The sequence below is a fragment of the Triticum aestivum genome, chromosome 2D, assembly GCF_018294505.1.
Source record: "Triticum aestivum cultivar Chinese Spring chromosome 2D, IWGSC CS RefSeq v2.1, whole genome shotgun sequence".
In the NCBI taxonomy this organism is placed as follows: domain Eukaryota; kingdom Viridiplantae; phylum Streptophyta; class Magnoliopsida; order Poales; family Poaceae; genus Triticum; species Triticum aestivum.
In genome coordinates this window covers 205835660-205860043 of record NC_057799.1, presented here as the reverse complement: position 1 = coordinate 205860043, position 24384 = coordinate 205835660, and positions in this window count along the sequence as shown.

Here is a 24384-nt window from a genome sequence, read left to right as displayed (position 1 = left end):
GGAAGATGCGGCAGTGGATGCCCACGCGTAGAGGAGTATGAGGGTTCACTGGTTCGGCTCCTGTGTGACGCTGCCGTCGCCGCAGAATAACAGGGGGTGTGGATGAGTAGATGGATGGCCTGGCCAGCGGTGGGAGTAGTAGTGGGCGGTGAGGCCTCTGCCGCATCGCAGCCGGCCACGGGAGGCAGGAACACGAGGCACGACCGGCGCTGGTTTGGGCGGCTGGAGCAAGAAGACGAGAGGTTGAAGAAGCACTACGGCTGTTGGATGGACATCGTACGGTCACTGGAGCTAGAATCGTGCATATTGACTAAGTTGACAAAGTCCTCCGTCCCCGTCAACTTATTAGGCCCACTAGTCGGCCTGCCACTATACTGGGTCCCAGCTAGCAGGGGGAGTATTCATTTTTTTTGTGCGTAATAAGGAGGCACTTCCTTGCGTGCGAAGATACAGCTGGTGGGTCCAAGCTGTCAGCGACGTTAACGTTTTTTCGCGAAATACAGAGGCCCTTTCAGTGGGTCCCAGATGTCAGGTGGAGGAATCATTATTTTGCACGTAATAAGGAGGCATTTCCTTGCGTGCGGCCGTGGACCCAGCTGTCAGCCTCTCCACATACAGTCCACTTCAGATGCATGTCGGTCGTTGACCACGTTGACCAGGCCGCGCCGAGAGCACCAGGGCGGTGGACGACGGCGAGGCCTAGGAAGGGAATGGCACGGAGGCACGGAAGACTCGGCAGTTGTTTCCCATGCGGAGGGGAGTATGACTATACGAGGGTTTACTGGTTCGTCTGCCGTCGCGAGAGAATAACAGCAGGTGTGGGTGAGTAGAGGGATGGCTAGGCCAGTGATGGGAGTACGGTGGGGCGGTGAGGCCTGCGCGGCACCACAGCCGGCCGCGGGGAGGAGAGAGCAGGCAGTCCCGCCGGCGCTTGTTTGAGCGGCTGGAGCAGGAAGAGCAGAGATTGAAGAAGCACGACGGCCGTTGGATGGACATCCAACAGTCACTGCTTGTGCGTCAACCTTTTTTTAGGAAAGCCTCAAATCTGTGGAAAACATCATACAGCCCATCTGCCATTATTTCTAATAATTTACAGCCCATTTGCTAATTCTTATGGTTTTTTTGGAGCCCAAATTCTTTTTGTTAGCATTACAGCCCATATTGTGGCCACGGTTAAAAAATTATACGGAATTTTGCATATTTCGGTGCGGTCCGAACTGTTTTTAATCCCGAAATTTCGAGTCACATTTTGCGCGTAATAAGGAGGCATTTCCTTGTGTGCGGCCGTGGACCCAGCTATCAGCCTCTCCATGTATAGTCCACTTGCAATGGATGTCATTCGTTGACCACGTTGACCACGTCGCGCCGATTGCACCAGGGCAGTGGACGACGGCGAGGCCTACGAAAGGAACGACACGGAGCCGGGGAAGACAAGGCAGTGGCTGCCTATGCGGTGGAGAGTACGAGGGTTGACTGGTTCGGCTGCCGTTGCCGGAAAATAACAGGAGGTGTGGGTGCGTAGAGGGATAGACAGGCCAGGGATGCGAGTATACGATGGGGCCGTGAGGCCTGCCCGGCAGCACAACCGGCAATGGGAGGCGGGAGCAAGCGGTTCCGATGGCGCTGGTTTGGGCGGCTGGGGCAGGAAGATCAGAGACTGAAGAAGCACGATTGCCGTTAGATTGACATCTAACGGTGTGACGCTGGTGTTGGGTAACGTAGTAATTTCAAAAAATTTCCTACGCACACGCAAGATCATGGTGACGCATAGCAACGAGAGGGGAGAGTGTTGTCCACGTACCCTCGTAGACCGACAGCGGAAGCGTTATCACAACGCGGTTGATGTAGTCGAACGTCTTCACGATCCGACCGATCAAGTACCGAACGCACGGCACCTCCGAAGTTCTACACACGTTCAGCTCGATGACGTCCCTCGAACTCCGATCCAGCCGAGTGTTGAGGGAGAGTTTCGTCAGCACGACGGCGTGGTGACGATGATGATGTTCCACCGACGCAGGGCTTCGCCTAAGCTTCGCGACGGTATTATCGAGGTGTAATCTGGTGGAGGGGGGCACCGCACACGGCTAAAATATCGTATATCAAGTGTGTTCTTAGGTGCCCCCCTGCCCCCGTATATAAAGGAGCAAGGGGGAGGCCGGCTGCCTATGGGGCGCGCCAAGGAGAGGGGGGGAGTCCTCCTCCTAGTAGGAGTAGGACTCCCCTTTCCTAGTCCTACTAGGAAAAGAAGGGGGGAAGGAAAGAGAGGGAGAGGGAGAGGGAAAGGGGGCTGCGCCCCCTCTCCTAGTCCAACTAGGACTCCTCTGGGAGGGGGCGCACCACCTCCTGGCTGCTGCCCTCTCTCTCCCTCAAGGCCCACTAAGGCCCAATACTTCCCCGGGGGGTTCCGGTAACCCTCCGGCACTCCGGTTTAATCCGAAACTTCTCCGGAACACTTCCGGTGTCCGAATATAGTCGTCCAATATATCAATCTTTACGTCTCGACCATTTCGAGACTCCTCGTCATGTCCGTGATCACATCCGGGACTCCGAACAACCTTCGGTACATCAAATCATATAAACTCATAATAAAACTGTCATCGTAACTTTAAGCGTGCGGACCCTTTGGGTTCGAGAACTATGTAGACATGACCGAGACACCTCTCCGGTCAATAACCAATAGCGGGACCTGGATGCCCATATTGGCTCCTACATATTCTACGAAGATCTTTATCGGTCAGACCGCATAACAACATACGTTGTTCCCTTTGTCATCGGTATGTTACTTGCCCGAGATTCGATCGTCGGTATCTCGATACCTAGTTCAATCTCGTTACCGGCAAGTCTCTTTACTCGTTCCGTAATACATCATCCCGCAACTAACTCATTAGTCACAATGCTTGCAAGGCTTATAGTGATGTGCATTACCGAGTGGGCCCTGAGATACCTCTCCGACAATCGGAGTGACAAATCCTAATCTCGAAATACGCCAACCCAACAAGTACCTTTGGAGACACCTGTAGAGCACCTTTATAATCACCCAGTTACGTTGTGACGTTTGGTAGCACACAAAGTGTTCCTCCGGTAAACGGGAGTTGCATAATCTCATAGTCATAGGAACATGTATAAGTCATGAAGAAAGCAATAGCAACATACTAAACGATCGGGTGCTAAGCTAATGTAATGGGTCATGTCAATCACGTCATTCTCCTAATGAGGTGATCCCGTTAATCAAATGACAACTCATGTCTATGGCTAGGAAACATAACCATCTTTGATTAACGAACTAGTCAAGTAGAGGCATACTAGTGACACTTTGTTTGTCTATGTATTCACACATGTATTATGTTTCCGGTTAATACAATTCTAGCATGAATAATAAACATTTATCATGATATAAGGAAATATATAATACTTTATTATTGCCTCTAGGGCATATTTCCTTCAGTCTCCCACTTGCACTAGAGTCAATAATCTAGATTACATAGTAATGATTCTTACACCCATGGAGTCTTGGTGCTGATCATGTTTTGCTCGTGGAAGAGGCTTAGTCAACGGATCTGCTACATTCAGATCCGTATGTATCTTGCAAATTTCTATGTCTCCCACCTGGACTAAATCCCGGATGGAATTGAAGCGTCTTCTGATGTGCTTGGTTCTCTTGTGAAATCTGGATTCCTTTGCTAAGGCAATTGCACCAGTATTATCACAAAAGATTTTCATTGGTCCCGATGTACTAGGTATGACACCTAGATCGGTTATGAACTCCTTCATCCAGACTCCTTCATTCGCTGCTTCCGAAGCAGCTATGTATTCCGCTTCACACGTAGATCCCGCCACGACACTTTGCTTGGAACTGCACCAACTGACAGCTCCACCGTTCAATGTAAATACGTATCCGGTTTGCGATTTCGAATCGTCCGGATCAGTGTCAAAGCTTGCATCAACGTAACCCATTTACGATGAGCTCTTTGTCACCTCCATATACGAGAAACATATCCTTAGTCCTTTTCAGGTATTTCAGGATGTTCTTGACCGCTGTCCAGTGATCCACTCCTGGATTACTTTGGTACCTCCCTGCTAAACTTATAGCAGGGACACATCAGGTCTGGTACACAGCATTGCATACATGATAGAGCCTATGGCTGAAGCATAGGGAACATCTTTCATCTTCTCTCTATCTTCTGCAGTGGTCGGGCATTGAGTCTTACTCAATCTCACACCTTGTAGTACAGGCAAGAACCCTTTCTTTGCTTGATCCATTTTGAACTTCTTCAAAACTTTGTCAAGGTATGTGCTTTGTGAAAGTCCAATTAAGCGCCTTGATCTATCTCTATAGATCTTAATGCCTAATATATATGCAGCTTCACCGAGGTCTTTCATTGAAAAACTCTTATTCAAGTATCCCTTTATGCTATCCAGAAATTCAATATCATTTCCAATCAGTAATATGTCATCCACATATAATATCAGAAATGCTATCGAGCTCCCACTCACTTTCTTGTAAATACAGGCTTCTCCAAAAGTCTGTATAAAACCAAATGCTTTGATCACACTATCAAAGCGTTTATTCCAACTCCGAGAGGCTTGCACCAGTCCATAAATGGATCGCTGGAGCTTGCACACTTTGTTAGCTCCCTTTGGATCGACAAAACCTTCCGGTTGTATCATATACAACTCTTCTTCCAGAAATCCATTCAGGAACGCAGTTTTGACATCCATTTGCCAAATTTCATAATCATAAAATGCGGCAATTGCTAACATGATTCGGACAGACTTAAGCATCGCTACGGGTGAGAAGGTCTCATCGTAGTCAATTCCTTGAACTTGTCGAAAACCTTTCGCAACAAGTCGAGCTTTATAGATAGTAACATTACCATCAGCGTCAGTCTTCTTCTTGAAGATCCATTTATTTCAATGGCTTGCCGACCATCGGGCAAGTCAACCAAAGTCCATACTTTGTTCTCATACATGGATCCCATCTCGGATTTCATGGCTTCAAGCCATTTTTGCGGAATCTGGGCTCACCATCGCTTCTTCATAGTTCGTAGGTTCGCCATGGTCTAGTAACATGACCTCCAGAACAGGATTACCGTACCACTCTGGTGCGGATCTTGATCTAGTTGACCTACGAAGTTCAGTAATAACTTGATCTGAAGTTTCATGATCATTATCATTAACTTCCTCACTACTTGGTGTAGGTGTCGCAGAAACTGATCTCTGCGATGATCTACTTTCCAATAAGGGAGCAGGTACAGTTACCTCATCAAGTTCTACTTTCCTCCCACTCACATCTTTCGAGAGAAACTCCTTCTCCAGAAAGGATCCATTTCTAGCAACAAATATCTTGCCTTCGGATCTGTGATAGAAGGTGTACCCAACGGTCTCCTTTGGGTATCCTATGAAGACACATTTCTCCGATTTAGGCTCGAGCTTATCAGGTTGAAGTTTCTTCACATAAGCATCGCAACCCCAAACTTTAAGATACGACAACTTTGGTTTCTTGCCAAACCATAGTTCAAAAGGCGTCGTCTCAACGGATTTCGATGGTGTCCTATTTAGAGTGAATGCAGCCGTCTCTAAAGCATAACCCCAAAACGATAGCGGTAAATCAGTAAGAGACATCATAGATCGCACCATATCTAGTAAAGTGCGATTACGACGTTCAGACACACCATTACGCTGTGGTGTTCCGGGTGGCGTGAGTTGCGAAACTATTCCGCATTGTTTCAAATGTAGACCAAACTCGTAACTCAAATATTCTCCTCCACGATCAGATCGTAGGAATTTTATTTTCTTGTTACGATGATTTTCAACTTCACTCTGAAATTCTTTGAACTTTTCAAATGTTTCAGACTTATGTTTCATTAAGTAGATATACCCATATCTGCTCAAATCATCTGTGAAGGTGAGAAAATAACGATATCCGCCACGAGCTTCAATATTCATCGGACCACATACATCTGTATGTATGATTTCCAACAAATCTGTTGCTCTCTCCATAGTTCCGGAGAACGGTGTTTTGGTCATCTTGCCCATAAGGCACGGTTCGCAAGTACCAAGTGATTCAAAATCAAGTGATTCCAAAATTCCATCAGTATGGAGTTTCTTCATGCGCTTTACACCGATATGACCCAAACGGCAGTGCCACAAATAAGTTGCACTGTCATTATTAACTCTGCATCTTTTGGCTTCAATATTATGAATATGTGTATCACTACTATCGAGATTCACTAAAAATAGACCACTCTTCAAGGGTGCATGACCATAAAAGATATTATTCATATAAATAGAACAACCATTATTCTCTGATTTAAATGAATAACCGTCTCGCATTAAACAAGATCCAGATATAATGTTCATGCTCAACGCTGGCACCAAATAACAATTATTTAGGTCTAAAACTAATCCCGAAGGTAGATGTAGAGGTAGCGTGCCGACGGCGATCACATCGACTTTGGAACCATTTCCCACGCGCATCGTCACCTCGTCCTTAGCTAAACTTCGCTTAATCCGTAGCCCCTGTTTTGAGTTGCAAATATTAGCAACAGAACCAGTATCAAATACCCAGGTGCTACTGCGAGTATTAGTAAGGTACACATCAATAACATGTATATCACATATACCTTTGTTAACCTTGCCATCCTTCTTATCCGCCAAATACTTGGGGCAGTTCCGCTTCCAGTGGCCAGTCTGCTTACAGTAGAAGCACTCAGTTTCAGGCTTAGGTCCAGACTTGGATTTCTTCTCCTGAACAGCAACTTGCTTGCTATTCTTCTTGAAGTTCCCTTTCTTCTTCCCTTTGCCCTTTTTCTTGAAACTAGTGGTTTTACTGACCATCAACACTTGATGCTCCTTTTTGATTTCTACCTCCGCTGCCTTTAGCATTGCGAAGAGCTCGGGAATCGTCTTATCCATCCCTTGCATGTTATAGTTCATCACGAAGCTCTTGTAGCTTGGTGGCAGTGATTGAAGAATTCTGTCAATGACGCAATCATCCGGAAGTTGAACTCCCAGTTGAATCAAGTGATTATTATACCCAGACATTCTGAGTATATGCTCACTGACAGAACTATTCTCTTCCATCTTGCAGCTATAGAACTTATTGGAGACTTCATATCTCTCAATCCGGGCATTTGCTTGAAATATTAACTTCAACTCCTGGAACATCTCATATGCTCCATGACGTTCAAAACGTCGTTGAAGTCCCGGTTCTAAGCCGTAAAGCATGGCACACTGAACTATTGAGTAGTCATCAGCTTTGCTTTGCCAGACGTTCATAACTTCTGGCGTAGCTCTTGCAGGAGGCCTGGCACCTAGCGGTGCTTCCAGGACGTAATTCTTCTGTGCAGCAATGAGGATAATCCTCAAGTTACGGACCCAGTCCGTGTAATTGCTACCATCATCTTTCAACTTAGCTTTCTCAAGGAACGCATTAAAATTCAACAGAACAACAGCACGGGCCATATATCTACAATTAACATAGACAAGCAAGATACTATCAGGTACTAAGTTCATGATAAATTTAAGTTCAATTAATCATATTACTTAAGAACTTCCACTTAGATAGACATCTCTCTAATCATCTAAGTGATTACGTGATCCAAAGCAACTAAACCATGACCGATTAACACGTGAGATGGAGTAGTTTCAATGGTGAACATCACTATGTTGATCATATCTACTATATGATTCACGCTCGACCTTTCGGTCTCTGTGTTCCGAGGCCATATCTGTACATATGCTAGGCTCGTCAAGTTTAACCTGAGTACTCCGCGTGTGCAACTGTTTTGCACCCGTTGTATTTGAACGTAGAGCCTATCACACCCGATTAACACGTGGTGTCTCAGCACGAAGAACTTTTGCAACGGTGCATACTCAGGGAGAACACTTTTATCTTGAAATTTTAGTGAGAGATCATCTTATAATGCTACCGTCAAACAAAGCAAGATAAGATGCATAAAGGATTAACATCACATGCAATCAATATAAGTGATATGATATGGCCATCATCATCTTGTGCTTGTGATCTCCATCTCCGAAGCACCGTGCTTGTGATCTCCATCTCCGAAGCACCGTCATGATCACCATCGTCACCGGCGCGACACCTTGATCTCCATCGTAGCATCGTTGTCGTCTCACCAACTTATTGCTTTTACGACTATCGCTACCGCTTAGTGATAAAGTAAAACTATTACATGGCGATTGCATCTCATACAATAAAGCGACAACCATATGGCTCCTGCCAGTTGGCGATAACTCGGTTACAAAACATGATCATCTCATACAACACATTATATCACATCATGTCTTCCCCATATCACATCACAGCATGCCCTGCAAAAACAAGTTAGACGTCCTCTACTTTGTTGTTGCAAGTTTTACGTGGCTGCTACGGGCTTAGCAAGAACCGTTCTTACCTACGCATCAAAACCACAACGATAGTTTGTGAAGTTGCTGTTGTTTTAACCTTCGCAAGGACCGGGCGTAGCCACACTCGGTTCAACTAAAGTGAGAGAGACAGACACCCGCCAGTCACCTTTAAGCAAAGAGTGCTCCGAACGGTGAAACCAGTCTCGCATAAGCGTACGCGTAATGTCGGTCCGGGCCGCTTCATCTCACAATACCGCTGAACCAAAGTATGACATGCTGGTAAGCAGTATGACTTATATCGCCCACAACTCACTTGTGTTCTACTCGTGCATAGCATCAACGCATAAAACCAGGCTCGGATGCCACTGTTGGGTAACGTAGTAATTTCAAAAAAATTCCTACGCACACGCAAGATCATGGTGATGCATAGCAACGAGAGGGGAGAGTGTTGTCCACGTACCCTCGTAGACCGACAGCGGAAGCGTTATCACAACGCGGTTGATGTAGTCGAACGCCTTCACGATCCGACCGATCAAGTACCGAACGCACGGCACCTCCGAAGTTCTACACACGTTCAGCTCGATGACGTCCCTCGAGCTCCGATCCAGCCGAGTGTTGAGGGAGAGTTTCGTCAGCACGACGGCGTGGTGACGATGATGATGTTCCACCGACGCAGGGCTTCGCCTAAGCTTCGCGACGGTATTATCGAGGTGTAATCTGGTGGAGGGGGGCACCGCACACGGCTAAAATATCGTATATCAAGTGTGTTCTTAGGTGCCCCCTGCCCCCGTATATAAAGGAGCAAGGGGGAGGCCGGCTGCCTATGGGGCGCGCCAAGGAGAGGGGGGAGTCCTCCTCCTAGTAGGAGTAGGACTCCCCTTTCCTAGTCCTACTAGGAAAAGAAGGGGGGAAGGAAAGAGAGGGAGAGGGAGAGGGAAAGGGGGCTGCGCCCCCCTCTCCTAGTCCAACTAGGACTCCTCTGGGAGGGGGCGCACCACCTCCTGGCTGCTGCCCTCTCTCTCCCCTCAAGGCCCATTAAGGCCCAATACTTCCCCGGGGGGTTCCGGTAACCCTCCGGCACTCCGGTTTAATCCGAAACTTCTCCGGAACACTTCCGGTGTCCGAATATAGTCGTCCAATATATCAATCTTTACGTCTCGACCATTTCGAGACTCCTCGTCATGTCCGTGATCACATCCGGGACTCCGAACAACCTTCGGTACATCAAATCATATAAACTCATAATAAAACTGTCATCGTAACTTTAAGCGTGCGGACCCTTTGGGTTCGAGAACTATGTAGACATGACCGAGACACCTCTCCGGTCAATAACCAATAGCGGGACCTGGATGCCCATATTGGCTCCTACATATTCTACGAAGATCTTTATCGGTCAGACCGCATAACAACATACGTTGTTCCCTTTGTCATCGGTATGTTACTTGCCCGAGATTCGATCGTCGGTATCTCGATACCTAGTTCAATCTCGTTACCGGAAAGTCTCTTTACTCGTTCCGTAATACATCATCCCGCAACTAACTCATTAGTCACAATGCTTGCAAGGCTTATAGTGATGTGCATTACCGAGTGGGCCCTGAGACACCTCTCCGTCAATCGGAGTGACAAATCCTAATCTCGAAATACGCCAACCCAACAAGTACCTTTGGAGACACCTGTAGAGCACCTTTATAATCACCCAGTTACGTTGTGACGTTTGGTAGCACACAAAGTGTTCCTCCGATAAACGGGAGTTGCATAATCTCATAGTCATAGGAACATGTATAAGTCATGAAGAAAGCAATAGCAACATACTAAACGATCGGGTGCTAAGCTAATGTAATGGGTCATGTCAATCACGTCATTCTCCTATTGAGGTGATCCCGTTAATCAAATGACAACTCATGTTTATGGCTAGGAAACATAACCATCTTTAATTAACGAACTAGTCAAGTAGAGGCATACTAGTGACACTTTGTTTGTCTATGTATTCACACATGTATTATGTTTCCGGTTAATACAATTCTAGCATGAATAATAAACATTTATCATGATATAAGGAAATATATAATACTTTATTATTGCCTCTAGGGCATATTTCCTTCAGCTGGTAGCGTCGATTGTTGACTAAGTTTCTTTTTTGATAAACCTTGTGTACGCATGAACTTAGTAGGCCCACAAGTCAGCCTCCAAATCTGTGGCCGACAACACAGAGCCCATTTGCTATTTTTAATAATTTGCAGCCCATTTTCTAATTTTTAAGTAATTTATTACAGCCCATTTTCTGCCCAGGACCACGGTCAAAAAGTTCAACCTTATTTTGCATATTTCGGTGGAATCCGAACTTTTGTAATCCCAAAATGATAAACATTTTTTAAGAACTTATTGATTTGCCAAAAAAATTGTTTTGTTTTTGTAAGCAAATAAGACGTGGGACAATTGAGTTGGTTTAAGGGAAAACCAGTGATAAAAAAATCAGTGCTGGGAGGGAAAACAACAACAAAAATAAGGATGTAAATATGAAAAGTGAATTTTATGTATTTTCAATATAATGATACGTGTATATGAACTAGTAAAACTATAGGTAGAGATTAGAAAACGGATGTAGGACATGCGTTTCAAGAGGAAAATAGAACTGGGCCGTGTGTTTGATCCAGTATAAAAACTGCCTGCGGTTGTTGTAAGACAAAATATAACTAACGCTGGCGGGCCAGAGGCCAGTAGATACCTGCTGGATCTTTGTGCCCCGTTGTCGTCATGGGCTGGGCCTGTAAAAAACAAAACCAAGCCTGGGCAGTCTACAGCCCAATTGAAACTTGCTCGATGTGAAAAAACAATATATGTGCTCAATAAACGAGAGAATTCTGCAAGTACAAACTGATAACTAGGATGCAGCAGGGATATTGTTTTTTCATCATAATAATAAGAGCATGCACTTGTTTGAAAAAATTGGGAGAACTGGGAATTCGAATGGCGGGTGATTATGCTACCCATCAAATAAAAATCAGGTGCCTAAAAATTCGTTTCGAAACAAATGTTGGAAGCAAATGCCAAGTTCATACCAAAAGATCGTTAACAACAATACCAAATTGCGGACGACAAGGTAGTACAAGTACCTATACCAAACTAACATAATCTTTTTACTCCCGGCCCTAGTGTTCGTTTGGTAGAAAATCTTGCAGAGGACTAGCTCCCGCTCCTTCTCTTGCTCCAGGTCCCCGAGGTGGTACTGGTGCATCACCCAGTTGGTCCTCTGCTGGTCGAAGTTCTTGTTGGTGTGCAGCACCAGAACCTTTTTGTTGCCCGTCTGCCGGCCGTTGACCATCACCGGCAAGGTATTGCCGGTGTTGTGCCACATCGCGTGCATGCCGCACTCTGACTGTATCTTGCGACGCATCCACGTGCCCCTTTTGAACTCCCTGGAATTGCGCTGGAAGAAATGCTTGCTTAGGCCACTCAGTGTGATACCTGCAGTATTGTCGAATACAGGTTTTAGTGTACGTAGTTGGCATTTTCATAACATATTTGGCATGTTGCAGTCACTTGTTTCACTTTTTATTAACTGTCAAATTGTAATTGCTTCACCAGGTCTGCGTCTAAAAAGAAAAATAGAGCTATAAACAAAGGAATATGTTTGTGCAAGTAGACGGCCGATCGGTGTCTTACCTGGAAGTTTCTCAGGATGGGTGTAGCATATGTCGTGCTCGCTGTCGATGGTTGGTATAAACAAATTGATGAGAGGGTGAGATCTCGCGCTGTCAGCACTCACTTTGGCCTCAAGGTGCTCGATCAGCTCCTGATCCGTGGGATCGAACTTGACGCTAGCCGGCAGCACCGGCCAATCCTTCTTCGACTTGCATGGGTTAATTCCAGTTATATGGTACTCAATGTATGATCAATCGACTGTTTTAAGTGAATGATGAAAGATTTCGACAGATAAGTGGTACTCCAAATCTGAAGTCCAGAATACCCAAACACGCCGCCCGGGATTCTTGTGTCACCTCACGCGCAGCGTGTTGTCACGTCAATTCAGTGTGTGGACATGATGAATAATTTGACCGACGTATACTAGTACTGCTACTGTACTACTTACTAGTCGTATTTAGTGTCACATTTTAACCATAGGTTTAACTAACAAGTACGCACTTGAAGCCTAAGTGATATATATATATAGTGATGCTATTCATCACCCAGGGTGCAGAATAAGTTATTCTTCACCTGAGGTAATCTTACGATCACTTCCTAATTAAATTACATTTGGAATTCAAATAGTTACATTTCTATTAATTCACTACGTAAAATTTGGTATAAGAAAATTAAAATATAGGTCATAAGACAAGAAATTTTGCAGTTTATGTATATTTTTGTCGGAGTAAACGGCCACGGGTAGCCCAACCGACTACCCCTGGTTCTTCAGAAAAATTATCAGGCCTTTGGGCCTTCAAGCACTCCAAGCATTTGGGCCGCCTTCCCTGGCCGGCTACCTCTGAAGCCGACTCCCGGAAGGCGACCCAGCCTCGAGCAACCTCTCCCTAGGACGACTACGGGGTGGCCGACTCCAAGAAGCCGGCCAAGAAGGACGTTGGCTCCTAGCAGCCGGCCGAGACCACAACCACCAAAGCCGTTCCCACATAACGGCGACATGACGGGGTGTGGCCATAGTGCGGCCCACTACCCCCGAAGCCCGAGGCGGGCATGGCTACAGGAGGCCGTACGGGACGGCCGTCTCCCGTGCGGCTCGGCACTGTAGCCATGCTAGCCTCGACGTCATCCACAACCAACTCCTGTACGGCCCAAGGACTACGGGCCCCTTCAGCCACAGAGAGGCGTGAAGGCGGCCCGGCCTTTCCCAGTCGGCCAAGAGCATAGCCGGCCTCCAGAAGCCGGCTACTCCCTTCCTCGAAGCAGGAGCCCCATTAAGGAGACAAGATGAGGTAAGGCTACAGTGATGGACCCCGAGGCGGCCCACTGTAGCCACGCTTACCTCGACAAAGCCCTCGTCATCATAGGCGAGGCTACAGTAAGCAGCCGCCGACAAGACCCTAGGCGGTGGGGCCGGCCTGTCGACCAAGTAGCCGGCAGCCGGCGGGACCCTGCAGCCGGCGGGACCCAGCAGCCGGCGGAGAAGCCGGCGAGCGTAGACACTGACGGCTGGGACCAGCTCCCAGTCGGATTACCATTGTACCCCCGGGGGGTAGGCCTATATAAACCCCCCGGAGCACCCATGCAAAGGGTTCGCTGCTAAGCATAGTTGGCCTCTGAGCATAGAGTTGCCTCCTAAGCATAGCACACGCACCATAGATAGAGAGAAGCAAGAGCTAGTCTTGTTCTTCTTCCCCCTTGATCTCAACAGCTCTAGGAGCGATTGTAGCTACCTTTCATCGATCTAGTGATCATGCGGAGACCCCGCAGAGCAGGACTAGGGGTGTTATCTCCTCGGAGAGCCCCGAACCTGGGTAAGATCCGCCGGCGTGCATGTCTTCGCCTCATCCCGTTTCCAGGCACCGGCGACATTTTATTGGCTCCCACAATGATAAGCCATCCCTTGGCATATGTCGCACCAACCACCCGACATTTGGCGCCCACCGTGGGGCCAGGTGCACCGTCGTCCGGAGACCTGTTCTGGACGGGAACCCTCTTCCTCCCCCGCGAGCGCAGCCAGCCTGCTGCGCCCGATGGCGTTTGCCTTGACGCGCTGCAAGGCGTCGACGACGCCTGCGCAGCGAGCTGCCTCGCCGATCTGCTCGGCGAGACTCGCATCTCCGATGAGCCTGCGTCCGACGCATGCACCGACTACCCCGAGAGCCGCCTCGTCAGCCTCCTCGACCAGCTTCACGTCTCCAGCGAGCCTGCTGCAGACGTGAGTCGGTCGGCTCCACCGACCCGATGCTCGTCGACTCCGACACTGCATCACTTGACGCCTACCCCTCCGACGTGGTGGTCTTCGACGACCCCCTTCCTCGAGCTGACAGCGGAAGCAGCGCTATCACCGAAGTGCTGGTCATCAGCCACGTCTCCAACTCGGGCGAGAATGCCCGCGACGCTCAGCAAGCGGCGATGCACGACCTCTCCGTCCCCATCCCGGCCGACGCCGACGCCGAGACCTTGGAGGCACGCCGCCTTGCCCTCATTGCGGAGGGCCAGAAGATAGCCTCCATGAGACGCCTCACCGAGGCCCACCAGCGCGAAGTCGACCGCGCCGCCTTCGGCACGCCGCCGCCTAGCGGCCCGAGCCGAGCCGGCTTCGTCCAGAAGCGCGGCGCGGCCGTTGCAGGCATGCTGGGCGCAGATCGCCCCGTCTACGCCACCCCGCTTGAGAATCTGCGAGCCGCTCGGGCGGCTGCAGAGGAGCTCAATGGGTTGGGAGCCGATGAGCTCCCCTACATGACAAGACGGATCCAGCAGCTGCTCGACGCGGCTGCAGAACGGCACGAAGCCGGCGCCCGTGCCGATAGTCATCCCCCGCGCGGGGAACACGCCGCGACGTCCCGCTCGCCGACTGCGAGCGGCGCACACCAGAAGAAAGACAAGGAGCCGGCTGCCAGCCGCAGCCGGACTCACATCACCATCGAGCGCGACGCGGAGGGCCGCCCTCGAGCAGTAGAGCACCAAGGAAACCTGCCTCCTCCCCCGCCTCGAAGAGAAAGACGCCTCAGTCCACCGCCCATCACACATCCGACTCTTGGCGACCGACTCGGCCGCCGAGAAGGAGTCGGCGAGAGTGACGCCCGCTATAGGATCGACCGCCTTGCTCGATCCTTGGCGTTAGAAGAAGAAGACGATGTCGGCCCGCCATGCTTTGGCCCCCGCATCCGCGACGAGCCCTTCCCCAAAGGGTTCTCGCTCCCCAGAGACACGCCCAAGTACAACGGCTCAGCGAAGCTGGAAGATTGGCTCATCGACTACTCCACGGCCGTCAGCATCGCCAACGGCAATCGGCGCGTCGCCGTGAAGTACGTCCCCCTGATGCTACAAGGCACGGTGCGCACATGGCTCAACAGCCTCAAGCCCTACAGCATCAACAGTTGGCTGGACTTCACCGAAGTTTTCGTCCGCAACTTCACCAGCACCTACAAGCGGCCTCCCAAGCCTCGCCAGCTCTCCCTTTGCGTCCAAGGGCCCAACGAGTCGACCCGCGACTACCTCACGCGATGGGCCGAGCTCCGCAACTCCTCCGAAGGAGTGCACGAGGTCTAGGCCATCGAGTACTTCACCGCCGGGTGCCGAGAGGGCACCCTCCTCAAGCACCGACTCCTCTGCGACGAGCCGGCTAACCGCGATGAGTTGCTGATCACCGCCGACAAGTACGCCACTGCCGACTCCTCGATGAAGACCGAGCTGCGAGTAGACGCCTCGGGGAAAGTAATTGCTCCGGCTCCCAAGACGCCGGCTGGCGACCCTAATCGGCGCCCCCACCAGAACGACCACAAGCGCAAGGGCCCCATGCCGACTTCCTCCAGTCGGCAGGTGGCCACAGTTGAAGACGAGCAGCCCGAGGATTGGCCCGCTCCCAAGAAGAAGGGTGGCCGGCCGCCCTGGCAGCCGTCTTTCTCCTACGAGCAAGCACTCGACGCCCCTTGCAAGTTCCACAGCGGCGCGAAGCCGTCCAACCACACAACCCAGAAATGCCACTGGCTCACCCGCATCACCAAGGGTGAGGGAATGTTGCCGCCTCCGCCTCATGGCCAGCCGCCTCCAGCCCCCCAGCAGTCGGCGGCTCGGCCGGCAGTCGGCGCCATCCAAGACGAATTTCCCGAAGAGCACGCCGCCTACGTCGTCTTCACCAGTCAAGCCGACGACAAGCGCAGTCGGCGCCGGCAGCACCAAGAAGTGAACGCAGTCGCCTCTAGCACCGCCGAGTTCATGCACTGGTCAGAAAGGCCAATCAGCTGGAGCCAGGCCGACCACCCAGAGGAGATGCCTTCGCCTGGCTCCTACGCAATGGTCTTGGACGTTACCCTCGCGACGGAGAGGCGAGCTGCCAGATTTTCCCGCGTCCTGATAGACGGCGGAAGCAGTATCAACATACTGTACCGCGATACCAAGGAGAAGCTGAACATCAAAGTGAAGCAGCTCATGCCGAGCCGCACCGTCTTCCATGGTATCGTACCCGGCCTATCTTGCTCTCCAATCGGCAAGATCAAAATGGATGTTCTCTTCGGAGACAAAGATCATTTTCGCCGGGAAGCAATATGGTTCGAGGTAGTGGATTTGGAGAGCCCCTATCATGCACTGCTTGGCCGACCTGCCTTGGCCAAGTTCATGGCTGTGCCCCACTACGCCTACCTAAAGATGAAGATGCCGAGCTCGAAGGGGATCATCACGGTAGCCGGCGATTACAAGAAGTCCATCGAGTGTGCCATGGCCAGTAGCCGGTTGGCCGAGTCGCTCGTAGTGGCAGAAGAGAAGAAGATGTTGGAACGGGTTGTGGCCATGGCCGGCAAGCAGCCGGCCTTGTCCCCCAACCCCAAGGATTGTGATGCGCAGGGCTCCTTCCAGCCTGCCAAAGAGACGAAGAAGATACCTCTGGACCCGGAGAACCCGGAGAGGTTCGCTGTGATAGGGGCGAATTTGAGCTCGTCGACTTCCTCCGTGAGAATCGAGACATATTTGCATGGTCCCCAAAGGACATGCCGGGTGTCCCGAAGGATTTCGCCGAGCACAAATTACATGTCCGAGCTGACGCGAAGCCGGTCAAGCAACCCCTCCGCCGACTGTCAGAAGAGAAGCGAAGAATCGTGGGAGAAGAGATAGCCCAGCTCCTTGCAGCCGGCTTCATCATGGAAGTGTTCTTTCCAGAATGGCTTGCCAATCCAGTTCTGGTTCTGAAGAAGAATAACAAGTGGCGTATGTGTATAGACTACACGAGTTTGAACAAGGCCTGCCCAAAAGATCCGTTTGCTCTGCCACGGATTGACCAAGTGATAGACTCCACAGCCGGATGCGAGCTGTTAAGTTTTTTGGATGCATACTCAGGGTATCACCAGATCAAGTTGGACCCGGCTGACCGCCTGAAGACTACCTTCATCACACCCTTTGGAGCTTTCTGCTACCTGACAATGACATTCGGCTTGAGAAATGCCGGTGCCACTTTTCAGCGTTGCATGCAGAAATGGCTCTTGAAACAACTCGGCAGAAATGCCCATGTCTACGTCGACGACATTGTGGTGAAGACAGAGAAGCGCGCTACCTTGCTGGAAGACCTGAGAGAAACATTTGCCAACTTGCGCCGATTCCAAATCAAGCTCAACCCCGAGAAGTGCGTGTTCGGAGTGCCAGCCGGCCAGCTGCTAGGCTTCCTGGTCTCCGAATGCGGCATTGAGTGCAACCCCGTCAAGATCAAGGCCATCAAGAGGATGGAGGTTCCCACCAAGCTGCGAGATGGGCAGAAGTTCACTGGCTGCTTAGCCTCCCTGAATCGCTTTATCAGCCGACTAGGAGAAAAAGCTCTCCCCTTGTACCGACTCATGAAGAAGTCCACTCACTTCGAGTGGAATGATCAAGCCGACCAAGCCTTCCATGAGTTGAAGAAAATGCTGACCACTCCGCCTGTCCTGGCTGCGCCGACTGAGAAGGAGCCCATGCTCCTCTACATCGCCGCGACTAGACGAGTCGTCAGCACTGTTGTTGTGGTCCAGCGCCCGGAGGAAGGCCGAGCCCAGCTAGTCCAGAGGCCGGTCTACTCTCTCAGCGAAGTATTGTCCAGCTCAAAGCAAAACTACCCGCCCTACCAGAAGATGTGCTATGGGGTGTACTTCGCTGCCAAGAAACTGAAGCCCTACTTCCAAGAGCACCCCATCACGGTCGTGTGCACTGCCCCGCTCGCCGAGATCATAGGCAGCCGGGATGCATCCGGCCGGGTGGCCAAATGGGCCATTGCCTTGGCGCCCTACACGATCTTCTATCAACCCCGCACCACCATCAAGTCGCAAGCATTGGCCGACTTCCTCGTCGACTGGGCTGAGACCCAGTACTTACCGCCGGCTCCCGACTCTACCCATTGGCGGATGCACTTTGACGGGTCCAAGATGCGCACCGGCTTGGGAGCTGGCATCGTCCTCACCTCTCCCAAAGGCGACAAGCTCAAGTACACGCTGCAGATCCACTTCGCCGCCTCCAACAAGGTCGCCGAGTACGAGGCGCTCGTACATGGGCTCCGGCTAGCCAAAGAACTCGGCATACGCCGGATCCTGTGCTACGGCGACTCAGACTTGGTGGTCCAGCAATCATCTGGCGACTGGGACGCCAAGGACGCGAATATGGCAAGCTATCGTTTCCTCGTCCAGCAGATAAGCGGATACTTCGAAGGGTGCGAGTTCCTTCACGTGCCAAGGGCCGACAACGACCAAGCAGATGCCCTAGCACGAATCGGCTCCACCCGACAAGCCATACCGACTGGCGTCTCCCTCCAGCGCCTCCTCAAGCCGTCCATCAAGCCGTCTCCAGAGTCGGATTCCATCTTCGTACCGCCTGCACCAGATACAGCCGGATCCGACTGGAGAAATCCCGCAGGCGGCACGGGGACTTCGCAACTGGCCCGGGGACTGCCGTAGTGGCACCCGGCCCGGGGACTTCAGAACCCGGCCCGGGGACTGCGGCAGTCGGCCCGGGGACTGCAACGACACAAGAAGCGATGGCCGACTCCAATTCAATGCCCAACCCACCCACCCGAGTCATGGTGGCCACATTAACAGAAGAAGAAGTCAGAGCTCCCTCATGGGCCCAGCCCATCCTCTAGTTCCTAGTCAGCAGAGAGCTGCCGGCTGACGAGATCTCAGCAAGACTAGTGCAACGACGAGCCGCAGCATACACAATAATCAACAGAGAGCTTGTGAAGCGCAGCGTCACCGGAGTCTTCCAGCGTTGTGTCGAGCCAGAAAAAGGAGTGGCAATCCTCAAAGACATCGACCAAGGCGAATGCGGCCACCACGCAGCCTCAAGATCCCTTGTGGCCAAGGCTTTCCGCCATGGTTTCTTTTGGCCGACTGCCTTGGAGGATGCTAAAGAAATAGTCATGAGTTGCAGAGGATGTCAAGTTTTTAGTTCCAAGCAACACCTGCCGGCTTCTGCCCTCAAGACCATTCCCCTTACTTGGCCTTTTGCCGTCTGGGGACTGGACATGGTGGGCCCTTTCAAGACAGCCCGCGGTGGCCTGACGCATCTACTTGTTGCTGTGGACAAGTTCACAAAGTGGATTGAAGCAAAGCCAATCAAGAAACTCAATGGGCCGACTGCCGTAACATTCATCACCGACATCACCACTCGGTACGGCGTGCCGCACAGCATCATCACCGACAACGGCAAGAACTTCGCCAAAGGAGCACTGGCACGTTTCTGCGCGACGCAGGGCATCCGACTGGACTTAGCGTCCGTTGCCCACCCGCAGTCAAACGGCCAGGTCGAGCGAGCAAATGGACTCATCCTCTCCGGCATCAAGCCCCGACTGGTTGTACCACTGGAGCGATCGGCCGGCTGCTGGCTCGAAGAGCTGCCGGCTGTCCTCTGGAGTCTGCGCACTACACCCAATAAGTCAACCGGCTTCACCCCATTCTTCCTCGTGTACGGTGCCGAGGCTGTCATCCCAACAGACATCGAGTTCGACTCGCCTCGGATCACCATGTACACGGAGGAGAAGCCAAAGAAGCAAGAGAAGACGGCGTGGACCTACTGGAAGAAGGCCGGCTATTGGCACTCAGCCGGTCCGCCATCTACCAGCAAGGGCTGCGCCGCTACTACAACCGCAAGGTCAAGCCAAGATCCTTCCAAGAGGGCGACCTTGTGCTCCTGCTGATCCAGCGAACAGCCGGCCAGCACATGCTCTCGGCCCCTTGGGAAGGCCCCTTCGTCGTCAGCAAGGCACTCGGCAACGACTCCTACTACTTGATCGACGCGCAAAAACCAAGAGCACGCAGGAGAGACGACTCCGGCAAGGAGTCGGAGCGACCATGGAACGCAAACCTCCTAAGACGATTTTACAGCTGAAAAGCAGTATGTATCACGCTACCCCTTTTGTATTAAGTACAAACCAACAGGCCCCCCGAACAGTACTCGGGGACTGCCTTTTATTTATCTATGAATGATGAGTCTCATATCCATGAATGTATTATTACATTTTGAATTTTTGTCCGGCACCGGGTTCGACTAGTCGGCCCGGGGACTGGCCGCCTTGAGCTATATCGAAAGTTTTTCCTAAAGTCAGAAAAGTAGTGCGCCGGCTCCCAAGTCCTCTCTTGTTGAAAGTCGCAGCTCAAAGAACTGACTGTCCGACTAGCAAGAGAGAAGACAGAAAGGACGCCCACACGAAAAATGGCTAAGGAAAAACTAACCTATATAGCAAAGAGACGGCCTCCAAATATGCCTGCCGGCTGTCAAAGCAGCCGGCTGGCCGGCTTCCTAAAAAACTTAGCTTTAGTCCAGCAGAGCCAAAGTACTTCCCCTTCCCCAATCGCCCAGGCACTCCCCGGCTACAGATTGCAGAGCAACTGACTGGGGAGGCGGCAACCAAGTGAGGGCGGCAAAGGAAAAAGCAGAAGGACAAAGAGCAAAGCACAAGGAAAAGGCCGAATGCATAAGTTATATACATAAAAGCCGCCAACAGGCCGGCAAATGACATAAGTTCGAATACACCCAGTGGGTGGAATTGTTCGAATTTAACCAAACATTGTTCTAAAGAGTAACAAAGCAGAAAAGCAAAAGGCGGCAGACGGGGCACGACATGAAGGCCGAGCTGGTCGGTGAAGGCGGCCTTGCCGGCCGAAGGAGTGGCCGCCTAGCGGGTCTCGGCTTGGCCACCACCTACGGCAGGCGACGCACTCGCACGCGACGTGGTGCTGGAGGTACGGTCAGGCTGAGGCTGGCCGGCTGCTCCACCAGCCGGCTCGGCGTCTTCACCTTCCTCCTCCTCTTCTTCACCCTCGTCGCTGGAGTCGATCTCCTCCGCCGAGTCTTCGCCGTACGCCGGGTCCAGCCCGAACCACTCTTCCGGCTGGACGACTCCATTGTCGTCTACCTCGGGGGCGAAGACGCTGGTGTCGGTATAGTCGGCGATCGCCGAAGCCCGCCGAATGATGGCCGGCCGCGCCGGCTCCAGCTCCGTGTCGGCTTGCTGCCGCCAGGTAGCCAGCTGGTCCAGGCTCAGGCCGGGATACCAGGCCTTGACGAACTCCAGCGCCCGCCTGGCACCGGAGCGAGCCGCCGACGCCTTCCAAGCCTCGAAGCGGCCGACTGCCACCTCCAGCCAGTCGGCAGTCCGACTGGGGGTGCGAGGGACCACTTGGCCGGGCCAGAGGGCGGCCAAGACCTGTGACCCGGCACGCTGAAGCCGGCGGAGCAGCCGGTGAGCCGGCTGGATGCGAGCCTGGATCGCCAGGAGCTGTTCCTCCAGCGAGCGGCCGGCGGTTGGCGAGATCTCGAAGCCAGGCTGCCTTTTCGCTTGGCGACGGGCCTCGGTGGCCTGGTTGGCGGCAGTCGAATAGCCAGGGAAATACTCTGCGCGAAGAAGAAAGGAAGAGAAGAACACCAAAATCAGAAAACAAGCCAAAGTGGCAGATGGCAAGAAAGGACGAAGGGGTAGACGGCTTACCGTCAACCAGATCCTCGATCTGGCCATAGCCGGAGACCAGAGTCTGCCTGGCCTCTGCCCAGCCGGCCGCCTCCGTCTCGAACTTGGCCTGGAGGGTGGCTTCGCGATCCTGCGCAGCCTTCAGCGCCGCCTTGTGGCCTTCCTCCTGGTCGGCCAGCTGCTTGACCAGGCGGTCGCGCTCCTGCACCAAGGCGACAAGCTTGGCGTCCTTGGCACGAAGAGCAGTCTGGGACTCCCCCAGCTGTGCCCTCAGACTGGCGTTGGCCGCTGCAGAAACGGAAGAAGAAGAAGAAGAAGAAGAACAATAAGAAGTCGTCAAGGAAGATCCGACCCGACTGCCCAGCAGTCGGCCCGAATCTCGGGGACTACACCCAGTGGGTGCGCTGACGCGCCCCCACATGAGATAAAGATCATGTCACGTACCTCGGCTCTCAGTAAGGTCGGCGGTCTTCTGAGTCAGCTCCCGAGCCTGGGAGTTGAAGGCGGCCGCTCGAAGGTTGTAGTAGTCCTGCAAGATGGACAGAAGACCCAAAGTAAGAACAAAAACAGCAAAGGCAAAATCTCCAAGAAGTTCCAAGCCGCCTGCTCAGCAGCCGACTCGGAACTCGGGGACTACACCCAGTGGGTGCACTGACGCGCCCCCACGGAAGAAATCAAGATCAAGGGAAGAAATCAAGTTCAAGAAGAAACAAGATGGGAATACTAACCTGGATGGCCGCCCGCGTTGCGAGGAACTCATCGGTGAACTGCCTCAGCGCCGCGGCTTGGCTTTGGAGCCGGGTACGGACGTCTTGCGCAGCCACGTTCACCACGGCCGTCCCTCCGCCTAGTGTCCACCCCGAGATAGCGCTGGCTGCCTCCGCATCTCGGGCCGACGAGCTGGAGCCGACGGCCGGCTGTGGCTCCGACGCGGCCTTCTGTGGCTCCGACGCGGCCTTCCCCGCACGCCGGCTTGGCGGAATCCGGACCGCCACCTCTGCCCTCGCGGCCGGCTCGCCCTCCGCCAACTGTGCAGGCGGCGAATCAGGCCGGCCGCCTTGGGCCGCCCAGTCGGCGGGGTCGGCTCCGGCCCCTTCTCCAAAATGATGACGTCGTCGCCGCTTCCTCCCAGCCCCGGCTGGGAGCCGCTGGCTCCCCCTGGCGAGGGCTCCACGTCCCCAGGCGCCACGACGCGCAGGGGGGTGACCATCAAAACCTCCCCTGCTGCCGCCGCGGCCTCAGCCTCCGCCTGGGCCCTGGCTGCGGCCTCGGCGAGTGCCTTCGCCGCCTCCTCCTCCCGTGCCGCCTGGGCGGCGGCTGCCTTCCGTGCCTCCGCCTCCCGTGCCTCCTGCTCCTCCCGCGCCTCCCGCGCGTTCCTTTCCGTCGCCTCCTAGAGGTCGGCGCGGGGGTCCACGTGGCGGGTGGTGCTCCCAGAGCCCCTTGGCGACTCGACGACGGAGCCGGCAGCCGCCCGCTCAAGTGACAACGGAGCTCTGATCGTCGAAGAAAAGGACGAGAGTTCAAGAACCACCAAAGAAAGAAAGAAAGAGAATGCACAAAGAAAGATTCGGACTTACGCCGACATGGTTTGCGGTTGCTTCACCACTTTGCGGAAACGAGCCGCCTTCGCGGCCGCCTCTTCCCGCCTGGTGGCTGCCGCCCCGCCCCTGGGCTTCTTCGTTCGGCTGCCGAATAGACCCTGGGCGGCGCGACGCTTCTGCCCTCCACCCCGAGCAGGCTGCGCGGCGGAGGAGCCCGCACCGCGTCCAGATGCCGGCTGGCGGCGCGGGACGGCTTCGGCTTCATCCTCGTCCGGCCAGTCGTCGAAGGTAGCAGTGAACCTGGAGCCGCCTGCTTCACCGCCGGCTTGGCCACCGCCCGGCTCGACGGCGTCGTCCATATGGACAGCCCCCAGGTCGGGGTCCTCCAGGTCGTGTTCGGTCCGGTCGGGGACGAAGCGGCGCTCCGCGTCTGACCCGCCGGCCGGCCGAAGCAGAGGGCTCTGTCGAAGAACAAGCCGACTAAGTCAGAGTCGGCCAAGAGATGCTCGGCAACAAGGCTGAGACAGAGAGAAAAAGAGACAAGGGGAGCATACCGTAGGCGGAGGATTGGCTCGGCTATATGGCTCCTTGCCGAACTGCCACTCTTCAGTGAGTTGGCAGTTTCCAAGGTAGTTCACCATGTAGGCGACCTCATGGCGCGGCATCTCCTTGGTGCACATTCGGCTTGGATCGAGCTGGCCGCTCATCTGATAGATCAGATGAGGCCGGCTCTGGAGCGGAAGAACCCGGCGCGAGACGAACGCGGCCAGGAGGTCGGGCCCCGTCAGGCCCTCCGACTGGACCATCGCCCGCAGTCGGGCGATGGCGGCGTTTCCCGCCTGCGACAGCGTCACAGCCCGGAAGGACCACTGGGGCAGCCTGCCCGCCGGTGGGCCGGCTACGTAAGCCGGCAGG